This window comes from Dasypus novemcinctus, chromosome 1 (genome assembly GCF_030445035.2).
Source record: "Dasypus novemcinctus isolate mDasNov1 chromosome 1, mDasNov1.1.hap2, whole genome shotgun sequence".
Classification (NCBI taxonomy): domain Eukaryota; kingdom Metazoa; phylum Chordata; class Mammalia; order Cingulata; family Dasypodidae; genus Dasypus; species Dasypus novemcinctus.
In genome coordinates, this window is record NC_080673.1 from 146,394,802 (window position 1) to 146,404,101 (window position 9,300).

Below are 9,300 nucleotides of genomic sequence, written 5' to 3' on the forward strand. Positions count from 1 at the left end.
TAGGTTTCCCTATCAGCATTGCCTTTGCTGTATCCCAAATTTTGGTGTATGGTATTTTCATTTTCATTCACCTAAAGATATTTCCTAATTTCTTTGTTATTTCTTCTTTGACCCATGTTTAATTTCCACATAGTTTTGAATTTTGCTCTATCTCTCTGTTATTGCTTTCTAGCTTGATTCTGTTGTTGTCATAGAATATACATTGAATGAGTTCAATACTTTTGAACTCAATACTTGTTTTGTACCCAACATATGGTCTATCCTGGAGAATCATCCTTGTGCATTCTAGAAGACTGTGTATTCTGTTTTCATTAGTGCAATGTTTTACATATTCTGTTAGATCTAGTTAGTTTAGGATATCAATAAAGTCTTGTACTTCCTTATTAATCTTCTGACTAGATGTTTTACCATTAATGAGAGTGGTATGTTAAAGTCTCCTACTATTAATGAAGAAATGTCAAATTTTCCCTTCATATCTGTCAGTATTTGCTTCCTATATATGGGGCTTTGCTGTTAGGTGCATATATATTTGTAATTGTTACATCTTCCTGTTGAATTGTTCTATTTATCAGTAAGTAATGATCATCTTTGTCCCTCATAACTGTTTTTTACTTAAAGCCTATTTTATCTGATATTAGTATAGCCATCCCAGCTCTCTTTTTGTTACTAATTATATAGTGTTTTAGTTTTCCAAAGGGCTGTTGATGCAAAGTACCAGAAATTTGTTGGCTTTTATAAAGGGTATTTATTTGGGGTAAAAGCATACAGGTCCAAGGCCATGAAAAGTCCAACTCAAGACACCATAAGAGGTGCTTTCTCACCAAAGCCAGCTACCATGTGTTGAAGCAAGATGGTGGGCAATCTCTGCCTGGTCTTTGCCTTCCCCTTCAGCTTCTCACTCAGGCTCAGCTGCTCTGCTTTCTTTTCAATTTCAGCTGCAGTCTATCAGGCATAAGGCTCATCTTCCTTTGAGCTGCTCAATGGGCCCAGCCTCTTGGTGCTTTGTGCTTAAGCAATCCTCTCTCTCACATTGCAAAATTGAAATATGCTGGCTTCCTTTGTTCCTTTGTCTATCTGAGTTACTGTCCATTTATATCAGATGCAGGAAGGGGTGGAGACTCAACCTGATTCAGGCCTCACTGACTTAGTCCAATCAAATATCCTAAAGCAATTTTATCAAGCAATCTAATCAATGATCCCCCAACTGAATTCAATGCAATTAAAGGGTATCACACCCAGAGGAACAGATTGGTTTACAAACATAATCTTTCTCTTTGTGGATTCACATAATAATTTCAAACTCCCACACATGATATATTGTTTCCATCTTTTTACTTATTTCCTACTTGTATCATTGATTTTCAGATGAGTTTCTTGCAACTTATAGTTGGATCATACTTTTTTAATCCATTCAATCAATCTCTGCCTTTTGACCTCTGAGTTTAATCCATTTACATTTAACTTCACTACTGAAAATACAAGTCTTTTTTCTGCCATTTTGTTCTTCAGCTTTTGTATATCTGATACCATTTTTATCACTCACTTCATTAACGCCAACTTTTATATTTATTTGATTTCCTGTGTTGTACCACATTTTCTGCCTTATCATTTCTATTTGGATATATTTTTCATCTGTTTTCCTCATACTTACAATAGGGTTAAATTTAATATGCTAAATATATAGCAATTATAATTGGTTTGATACCAACCTAGCTTTAATAGCATGAACATATAGCTTTCTTTTATTGCTCTGTCCCCTCACCATTTGTTGTATTTGTTACCTCTCAAATCTTTGTACATTGTATGTCCAGAAACATAGATTTATCATTACTTTTCATGCATTTTTATTTTAGAACCTGTAGGAAGTATGAACTGGTATTACATACCAAAAAATACAATACAATAATAATACTGACATTTATAGTTACCCAAATTGTTACCTTTACCTAAGGTTTTTCTTTCCTTATGCCACTTTGAACTACAGCCCAGTGTCCTTTCATTTCAGTTTTAAGAACTCCCTTTAGCACTTCTTGTAAGGTAGTTCTAATGGTTATATAATCCCTTAGTTTTGTTTATATGAAAATGTTTTAATTTCACTGTCATTTTTGAAATAGAGTCTCATCAGATATAAAATTCTTGGCTAGCAGTTATTTTCCTTCAGAATATTAAGTATTTGAACCCACTGCTTTCCTTCCTCCAAGGTTTTTGGTGAGAAATAGGCACTCAGTCTAATTAGGAGTTCCTTGTATATGACATGTTGCTGTTCTCTTGCAGTTTTCAGAACTCTCTACTTGCTTTTTCTGTTTGATAATGTGATCAATATATGATGGGGTATTTTTTCTTCATGTTTATCCTGTTTGGTGTTCCCTGAGCTTCTTGATATTCATTTTCACATATTTTGCTAAGGTTGTAAAATCCTCTGACATTATTATTTTATCATTCCTCTGTCCCTTTCTCTATTCTCCTTCTGGAACTTCTAGTATGTCTATTGATATGCTTGATGGTGTCCCATAGCTGTCATAGGCTACTTTTGCTTCTAATATTGCTTTTTCTTTTCTGCTCCTCCCTCTGACTCATTTCAAGTGTATTATCTCCAAATTCACTGCTTCTTTCTTTTGCTAGCTCTATTCAGCTCTTAAAATCCTCCTGGGCATTTTTCATTTCTGTTATTATATACTTTACCCCCAGTAGTTCTATTTGGTTCCTTTTTTAAAAATTTCCATCTCTTCACCCTAGACTCTCATATTTTTCATTCATTGTTTTGCTGACATCCTATAGTTCTTTCTACAGGATGTAGTCTGTACTATCCATCTCCTTAAGCATTTTTATGATCATCTTTTTAAAGATTTTCTTTGTAATGCCTATATTCTATTTTTCTTTTCTTTCTTTTTTTAAAATCCTCTTCCTTTGGATGGGTCATCATTTCTTGTTTCTTTGTCTTGTAATCTTTTATTTTACACTGTACATTTTATTCTTTCAAAATGTTAACTATGGGATTTACTCACTGCAATGCTGGTGATGTGTAATGGTGGGTTGGTATAACCATCTGGTGATAGGACAGAGATTTTCTTGAACTTAAGCCCTCCTATTGGGAAAATCTGCCCAAGGTGAATATTCTATGTAGGGTTTTCCCTGTCTTACTGGCCCTCTGTCTTATCCTGAGATTTTCTGGGTAGTTATTTTAGGATTCCCCTGTTTACAGGAATTTTGTTGCCTCTCTGTTTCCTAGGGGGCAAACCTCCCTCCCTGGATATCTGAAGCTGGTAGGCCTTTGTCCCAGACTATCCATCTCTATAGTTGTTGTTGTTGTTGTTGTTGTTGTTGTTGTTTTTAACACTCCTTTTATTATCTCACACTGCTTTTGCCTGGAGTACAAGTTCTGAGAAGAGAGTCTCCCTAGAGAAGACTTTCCAGGTTTGGTTTTCCCCAGAAAAACAGGGCCAGGGACCCATGAAGTGCATGCAGACCTGCTCTAAATTGCCCAGGGGAAGGGGTCAGGGAGGGCACCAGAAACTTCTCTGATGGCTTCCCAATGCTGAGCTTTCCTGGTCTTCTCAGCAAATGAAGCCCTTCAGCAAACTTTCTCCTACAGTCCTGACAAAGTACTGCATCTTTAAATCTCCTCTGCTTCTATCCCTGTAGCGGGAGTGCTGAAAAAGTCTGCTACTGCCTTTGTCTAGGCCTATTGGAAACAGTATATGCCTTCATAGCTGGGGCCCAGGAATCCAAATTCCCTAATCAGAAACTGTGATCAGGCATAGGCCATCCCCACACCTGTTCTTGGGGAAGAGAAATTTTATGTCCCTTTCTGTCCACCAGTCACTAGCTAAAGCTTCAACCCTGAAGGAACCTGCCAGGAGAGTGGGGGATGGAAGTTGGAAGCCACCTTGCAGAGTGTAACCTATATTTTGTTATAGTAATTTTTCAGCCTCTTCCTCCCATTCTTCCTTGGATGCTGTATAGGGTTCTTCTGGCCTCTGGAATTTCAAAATAGTTGTTTCAGACAGTTTCTGCCTATTTAATAGTTATTTTGGTGGAAGGACTGAGTCCTGGGAATCCCCCTCTGTCATCTTTCCTGAAAGGCCCTTTTTCTGTGATTTTGTACAACATGCAGAGTCTCTCATTCTTCAGTTTCAGGAATTTGAGCCTGGTACCTGTTGGCTCTGCCTGGCAGTATTCAGGTTCTGATGTATAATGGTGGGTTGGGAAATATTCATATACCTGCTGGTAGGCAGGAATTGAGCCAGGGTAACTATTTGAAAGAAACTGACTTTTGGTCAACACAGATCTGTTCTCTTGGCTACCATATATGCAACTCTGTGAACAAAGGCAGGGAAGGGAGTATTGAGTGGTATGTGGCCTTTTATTTAACAGGAAGAGACTGTGCAATATCCTGGCATTTCCAAAATCTTGCTGTGTTACTCTGTGGCTGTATGAATGGAAATGGGTATAAAGCTGAGTTAATGGGCAAAATACAACCCCAACATCTTTCAGAGTTGGCTGATGTAAGCGAAGTGGCTTCTGTATGAAGCAAATGAAATATGGATTCAGAAAAGGAAGAAAACCAATAGCATTTAAATAAAAAAAATAAAAACAATGTAAAATATGATCATGGATCATCCTGATACATTTTAAAAGCAATAAGCTTCATAGAAGTGCTCTTGGCATGATTTTTCTAGAGCAGTTTTTCTTTACATTATCTTGCAATCAAGTTGCATATTTTAATTGAAATCAGATTTAAATATTTAATGCATACAGATGCATTCTTAAATGAAAATTTTAAGATAATTTTTTTTTACCTGTGTCAGACATGCCCCTATTTGAGTTACTTGTTAGTTCATTTAGCAGGTGGTAAGGCGTCAATTTACTTCAGTCTAAAGAAATAATGTAAATGTTGAAAAATTAAGTGTTTAATGTTGGAGATAGTAATGGCTTTAGAACTTATTCCTCTGATTGCAATTAAGAAGGTATGAATCAAGGTTCTGGGTTCAAGTCATCATCCATTGTGTCTATTATTCATTCAAAAATATTTATTTATTGATTTCTGTTTTCCAGGTACCTTACTGACTTTAGAGAGACTGTTGCATAAGGTTTAGTTCTTGGCCTGGAAAACATAAAAATAAAAAATAAATAGGGAATCAGTACTAAATAAATAATCATGAAAGATTAGAATTATTCAGTCTGACAGAGGCATCAAACGTGCATATATAGGCTAGCAGATGTTTGGAGCTCAATTCCAGCTCCCAATGCTTACAAGTGCTTAGATTTTGGTAAATTATTCCCCTCTTTGAACCTCAAATTCCTCTTTCAAATGGAGATAATATTAGTTCTTAGCTCATGGTATGATTGTGAGTATCAAATAAATCCAACCCTGTTTGCAGAAAAGAATCAAGCACATAGTCTGTCCTTATTATGTATATGTATGTGTGTGTGTGTGTGTGTGTGTGTATTATTACTATTAGCTTTGTAACCCATATCAGTAATTGGAAAATACTACAAACATCCTGATTTCTCACAATAGTCTATACATAATAATCTCACCCATGCATTCGTCTCATTGATTTAATTAACTATATCGTAATGATGGCTCCATGTTCATTCCAAATATTCATCCATTCCATGCCTTTGAATAGAATCTCTGTGTTATTTATATCTACAGATTCTGTTTTTGGCCTCAAATCCTAACTCTGTTATTTAGCCCGAATATTTTACATTCCCACTTGGATATTTTTTGGTTAGGATTAGTTTGGATCCATGTGACAAAAGAATTTCAAATAAGTGCATAAGCATGATAGAGTTTTTTTTTTCCCCTCAAGTAAGACAAATCCAGAGTTAGGTTCCCCAGGGCTGGTATGATCAGGGAACTGGGCTCTTTTTACTTTCTTCTTTATCTTTAAGGTGGCGCTCTCTCTCCTTCTCCAAATGCCCCCTCAAGCACCAACCATGTCTACCTCCTAGCAATCAAGAAGGAGCAAGAGATGAAAAAACAAATTCAAAAGGTGTCTCTAGTCATTTGGTGAGGAAATTTCTCCTTTAACTGCCTCAGAACAATTCTTCTTCCATATTTTGGCCCTTACTTAAGCACATGGACACACTTAACCCCAAGAGAAGCTGGGGAGTATGGTCTTTATCTAAAACATACATGTATTTAATTGAGGGTGAGATTTTTATACAGAATGGACTGAGAGAGTGTAAACTACAGTGTAAATTATAATTCATTCTGTGTAGCAGTGTTCCAAAACGTGTTCATCAACTGCAATGAATGTACCACAGTAATGAAAGAAGTTATTGATTGGGGAAAGGGGGGTGTGTGGGGAGTGGGGCATATGGGAATCCACTATATTTCTTTAATGTAACATTTTGTGTGATCTATGTGTCTTTTAAAAATAAATAAAATATGTTTTAAAAAAGAAGGCAGGAGGAAAGGAAGGGCTATTAGTTTTGATGTCTAAGAAGAAAGGGAATGGACTTCAGAGTTGACTGCCACCTACTGGTTACGTGACTTTAGGCACGATGCTTTATTTCTCTATAATTTATTCATCAGGAACATAGGTATGTTTTTGGAACACAAGAATTAGTGTATGTAAGCACTTAGAACAGTGTTGCGTGCATGCATAGTTGGTGCTTATTTCAGTGGATGGGATGCTGTTATCTGAACAAAGAGTTAAAATGATCACCTCATATATATATATTTTTAATGTAATATTATTACAAAGTAAATAAAATAAAATATAAAAAAAAGCAATTAGTAAAATTGCCATTTCAGTGATTGCCTTAAATGTAAATGATTTAAACTTTGAAATAAAATAGCAGAGATTGGCAGAAAAAAAAATGATCACTCCAGCTGATATTTGGAAAATATACTAAAGGAGAAGTGTAGATGGAGGGAAAAGAGCCATGAGACTACTGCAGAAGAGTCAGGGATAAGGCAACAAGATGGCACCAATGAAGCTGTGAGAAGTAGTGGTATTAAGGATAATTTGATGGTGAGCCAACGAGATTTGTTGATGTGAGCTGTGAGATAGGAGTCAAAGTTCTCCAAAACATTTGGCCTGAGGAGAAAGTCTTACTTACCTTTTTTATCACTATGCTATTATAATATCACCTCCTCTCAATCACACCAAATACCACCATAGTGTCTTCCTCATCATAAGGGCTACCTAAATGTTTTGTGAATTGAATTTGAAAGTTAGCTGCCCCTAATTATTTTGATGTTCTCACATTCATTCTCAGACACATATTGATTTATGCAATGATCATAAAGTCATAATCATATAAATAAAGAACAGTGAAAGATGACATGATGAATATGTAAAAGAAATTGTGATTTAAATAAGTCAAATTTCAAATAAATATACAATTCCTCCCAAGGATTTAAAACCAGTTATAGTTTTTGCTTCTGGTACCATGCTTTCAATACAAATAAATTATGCACAGGAAATACTGTTAAGTTGAGAGTTAGTATGCTGGCAAGAATAAGATTTACTAGCTTGCAGAGTAAGGTTCAAATACCAGCTCAAACATTCATGCTTTCTGAGTTTGCTTATTATTTATTTGAGTCTTTCTTCCAAAAGTATTTCCAATTTGATTCTCTGAATGACACATTCCCTAACACCTTGTATGCCTGAGATTTTCTTTGAGATTATTGTGCCTTCCATTTACGCTATTATTAGGCTGGATGTCAAATTATTGGCTCAATATTCTTTTCCTTTACTATTTTAATAATGTTACTCTCTCTTCTTGTATCCAATGATGTTGTTGATATCTGACATTTTTTTGATCTTTGTACTTTTGCAGATGATTTACTTTTTCTGTTGGCTTATAGAATTTTTTCTTTGTCTTTGGTGTTTTTAAATTTCACCTTATCTATCCTCTTTGTTAGTGTATGAATTGCTTAAATTTGGGATTTTTTATCATCTGTCTGTCTGTTTTGATATTTTTTATCTCCTGGGACTACTATTATTTGATACTGGCATATCCATATATTTCCTACATATCTCTTTAGCCCTTTATGAGTCTGGTCTTTTAAACTGATAAGAACAAACACTACACTTGGTCTTAGCCAAGAGGCCAAGAAGCAATGAGCCTGATCTTTTAACTCACTAATTTGTACTGAAACAGATTCTATAATATTATTTATGAAATATACTGGGTTATTTCATCTCCTTTTACTTCTTTTTTATTTGTTATTTTGATTTCTTTCTGATTCAATTTTACTTATAGCTTCTTTTATCCCCTAAGCATACATATAAATAATACTTTAACTTTTTTTGAGTATCTCTTTCAGTAGTGCTGTTTAGGATAATATATTGTTCACATGATATTTTTCAGTTAAGGTAGTTATACAACTCAGTGATCTAGTTATTTTGTTCTATTCATGCTTCTCTAGAGAGTGCAGACTGTAACATGTATTGGACAGGACTAAAGCTAGACACTAGTTTGTGTTGGTATCACGAGTTTAAGGAGCAGGGAACAGGGAGTGATAGGGTAGAGGACCCCAGGGTCCATATACCTAGACATCCCCTGTTTTACAGTGTCATTCTAAACCCTTAGGGAGAGTGGGAGCTACAACTCTGCTGAGTCTCAGGGACCAGCTGGCACATGGCCAGTCCAGAGATTGAAGTCTCCTGGGTAAACAACAACCCAAGCACCAACCACACATTAAGTAAAAGTGACAGAAGAGGCACTGTAGAAAGTTCACATCTGAGTCCAACTCCATCACACTCAGGAACACAAATTCCAAAGTAGGGCCCACTGACAAGGCACTGAACTCCAGAGCCAACTGCCATGATTGTAGAACCTGTGTGTCTCCGCAGCCCTCAGGAGCACCAGTACCTGGGGCTGTATCTACTTTGCCTGTCTCTGGGATCCTGCTGAGGTGTGTGTAAGTTCAACCCCTCTGATGACCTCCTGACTCTTTTTTGAAGACTCTTAGCCATATATACTCATTTGTCTTTACCATTTTTCCCTTTTATTCAAGGTCTTTTTCTAGTTGCATCACCAGCTAGTGATTGGTAGTAATCCCTCAGCACCAGGGAGTATCCCAGGATGGAAGAATAAAATATGGATTAGAGTGAACTTATTGGTATTCTACTATAGAACTATTGTGACTAGTAACGGAAGAAACTGTAGCATTGATCTGGAGAAAGTGGCCATGGTAGTTGCTGAGGGCAGGGAGAGGGAAGAAGAGATGAGATGTGGGGGCATTTTCAGGACTTGGAGTTGTCCTAAATGATATTGCAGGGACAGATGCTGGACATTATATATCCTGCCATAACCCACTGAATGTACTAGGGGAGA

The 9,300-nt window shown here is 36.2% G+C and overlaps 1 pseudogene; it reads right to left on the bottom strand.

Moving 5' to 3' along the window:
- Window positions 1–7,961: 7,961 nt before the first annotated feature.
- Window positions 7,962–8,082, bottom strand: LOC111763739 (U2 spliceosomal RNA; annotated as a pseudogene).
- Window positions 8,083–9,300: the final 1,218 nt, after the last annotated feature.